Source organism: Nematostella vectensis, chromosome 13, assembly GCF_932526225.1.
Source record: "Nematostella vectensis chromosome 13, jaNemVect1.1, whole genome shotgun sequence".
Lineage (NCBI taxonomy): Eukaryota > Metazoa > Cnidaria > Anthozoa > Actiniaria > Edwardsiidae > Nematostella > Nematostella vectensis.
In genome coordinates, this window is record NC_064046.1 from 7,757,706 (window position 1) to 7,761,288 (window position 3,583).

Sequence of the window (3,583 nt, forward strand, 5' to 3'; positions counted from 1 at the left end):
GAGGAGTATGAGTTTGGTTTTCTGAACCAAAGCATCACAAAGGGCCAGATGTGGTATCACACACAGGCACTTGGGGACCTGTGTGTGGTACTCGAAAATTACCATCAGGTACAGTAAAATAAATCTGTGTGTGAGAACCTAGATTTTCTCCATTTGGGCAAAAGAGGTCCTTATATTTTGGGGTACTTTAAATTAAGGCATACCGAGTTGCAACAATCCATAAACTACAGAAGTATGTATAGATACAAAGCCACCTTGCTATTATAGAGATATCCTACTGTATATATCTGCAATCTCATCGTTATGGAAGAGCAAAATGTTTAACATATTTATATTTTAAAGCCTCATAATTTCTTTCCTTTTCTTGTGGAGTGACCTACCCTGGTTCCGGAGCTTCGAACTTCTCTATTTAGCGGGTGCTACAGGCTCCTCGGACACAGCACCACTCTGCTGGCCGCTAAATAGAGACGTTCAAGGCTCTGGAACCAGGGTAGGAGCGACCATCATATAAAGAACCTTTAGAATTTTACATTAAAGTCTATTATTTCTGCCCATATGTTCTTAAACAAAGACCCGCACTTTGAAAGAGCTTAGCTCCGCCCCTTTTCGGCTGAATGAAATTCAGACTTCAAGATGACAACACACTGTGTGGATATTTTTTTGTTGTGTTATCATTAATAATTTGAAGCTCATTTTACAAATGGACTCATTCTTCAAGTTTTGATTGGTCCGGTATCCTGACCACACGGGATCCAATAAAAAACCTCTTGACTTGCTAACACAAAATTCGCGGGTAAGCTCACGGAACGAAATGGCTGTACGGTCGGTTTTCGCCTGAGTCATCACATTTAGGGTAATAACTTGCCATATTACTGTTTATGTTAGTTTCATCATCATTTTCTTGCACATATTCTTGTATATAAAACATCTACAGTACTATAGTTTTCCCAAAATTGTGTAACAATAGAATGATGCTTTGTTTAGGTTTAGGCTTTGTATACAAGCCAAGTACTCTGGCAGATCACTGCTTATCTGCTCAGGGGTTGAACCAGATGAGCCAGCCAACGACATGCTGGCAGGTTTCTTCAGGTAAACACTATAGTCATGGATAAAATGTCAGCAATCAATAAAATTGAGTTAAACCCCAACAATGTTGTTTAGCATTACTACAAATCTTTACTCAGTTTGCTTCTCAGCCTCTTGACCCATGTTGTTCAAAATGTTTTTATTCAAATCTAATACTGTTGGCTATGTTTTATTAGGGATGTCGAAGGCTTGGAGGTCAAACCTCTGCTATGTGTGTGTTTCAAAGGCACAGATGATGAGAGGGCAGGTATAGTATTTTTAATGATGCAACTGTATATTAATGAATATTATTTGGGGGGGGGGGGGGCTGTTAAAAAGTTAAAGGACAAAGCATTTTCTTAACAGTAAAAAAGCTTAAAGTTATTAGTGAGGTTTGTCAATCAGTGCCACGAGGCTTCCTTCCTATTGAAATCTAAGCTATGTTTTCAACATGTTTTGGTGCTCCAACTGAATCATCATTACTAACTTAGCTTATTTTATTAATAATTGTTTTTGGGCTTATTTTTTGCCTCTCTGGACTGGCTATGATCCTGACATGGATTCTAAACCAGATACGGGCGAAGAGCATGAGGTGAAGTGAATATATGACCAAAAAATTGAATGAAAAAAATTTTTAAGAATAAGGACGTATTTACTTTTGTCTCATGATCTACATTTTACAAATAATTTTTTTTCTATATATGTTTGTACTTTGTTTCTAGATGTTGGTTATTATTATTGTTTTGCCTATTTAATCAATTAGGGCTTAAAATTAGGCTTTAAATAATTGTCTACCAACCTCAGTTATTTTTTTAACAAATGGTGAATAGGATACATCTGGGGGAATAACAGTTTATACTTTTCTAAGTACTAACAGTTTGTTTGTATTGAATAGGTTCACTTCAAAAGTGAATTGTTGCAGACTTTCATAGGGGGCAATGACACCACAATAGGTAAGTCGATAGACAGACCACATATGAAACATGGAAGCAGTTTATTCATTGCACTCATTTTTCAAGAATTTGTTTAAGCCTTAAGGATTATTCTTGCAGTTTACAAGTGCCTGCACTATTCATAGTGGAAAACAGTTATCCGTATTACAATATTGGTCTGAGCCCAGGCTATCTTTATAAGTTGAAAACAATTACATCAATTGTATCTGTACATGATATTCAGTTTACTATACAGTACAGCAGATTTGCAAACACACAAACATGATCGATTAGCAGTTTTTTGGACAATAGTAATTGTATGGGAAAAACAATATGATTGGATAAACATAAGCTAAAGAAACATTTTCTCTTTTAGAAGAAAACAACAAGTAACTCATAAAAAGAGAAGCTAGGGGCAAAGCAAGCAGAAAAGCAAAGAAGTTCAACAAGGAGAAAGATATTTAGTAGGTGACACCAAAATTGGCAGTAGATCAGTAATTTCAAATGAGTAGTTTAGTTAGATACTCAAGACCTCATCATCATTTTAGTTGCACTTGTGCCAAAGCTATCGAGTTTTTTTCACAATAGAAAATATAGGACAAAAATGAAAATACATGAACATCAAATTATTTCAAAGCTATCTGAACAGGACAGTCCTGCTGGCTGTCTCAGATGCTGGGTTCTTTATATAGTATTAGCCTATATCTGGACAGGGCTTTGGTTTTAGTCCAAATTTCCTATTGATGCTGGTTAATTTTTGCCATAGTCCTGCTGGCTGTCTCAGACGCTGGACTCCTTATATAGGATTAGCCTATATCTGGAAAGGGCTTTGGTTTTAGTCCAAATTTCCTATTGATGCCGGTTAATTTTTGCCATAGTCCTGTTGGCTGTCTCAGACGCTGGACTCCTTATATAGGATTAGCCTATATCTGGACAGGGCTTTGGTTTCAGTCCAAATTTCCTATTGATGCCGATATAGGATTAAGCTATATCTGGACAGGGCTTTGGTTTTAGTTCAAATTTCCTCTTGATGCCGGTTAATTTTTACCATAGTCCTGCTGGCTGAATCAGACGCTGGACTCCTTATATAGGATTAGCCTATATCTGGACAGGGCTTTGGTTTTAGTCCAAATTTTCTATTTATGCCGGTTAATTTTTGCCATAGTCCTGCTGGCTGTCTCAGACGCTGGACTCCTTATATAGGATTAGCCTATATCTGGACAGGGCTTTGGTTTTAGTTCAAATTTCCTATGGATGCCGGTTAATTTTTGCCATAGTCCTGCTGGCTGTCTCAGACGCTGGACTCCTTATTGGATACTGGGACGCTAATGTGATTTACGGTGTTTTTAGATTAGTTCTTCTTCTCGCGATGTTATGGAAATAAAAATGGAGCTCGCTAGTAATTGTTTCGGATCCCCACCTTATGTTCACAGTCTTAGTAAAATACTACGAAAAGCAACATTTCTCCTTTTTTCAATAAATTGTGAAGTACTTTTGTGTAGAAGTATTGATAAACAAACCCGCGCACAACATTATTAATAATATATTGTACTGATTACGTTTTTACAAAATTTAAGACTGAGGCA

The 3,583-nt window shown here is 36.8% G+C and overlaps 1 long non-coding RNA gene across 1 annotated transcript; it reads left to right on the forward strand.

Annotated features, from left to right (window-relative positions):
- The first annotated feature begins 1,595 nt into the window (after nucleotides 1-1,595).
- LOC116614479 lies at nucleotides 1,596-2,400 on the forward strand. Its single transcript, XR_004294550.2, has 3 exons — nucleotides 1,596-1,657; nucleotides 1,961-2,018; nucleotides 2,374-2,400. It is a non-coding gene; the product is annotated as an uncharacterized LOC116614479 (long non-coding RNA).
- The last annotated feature ends 1,183 nt before the right edge of the window (nucleotides 2,401-3,583 follow it).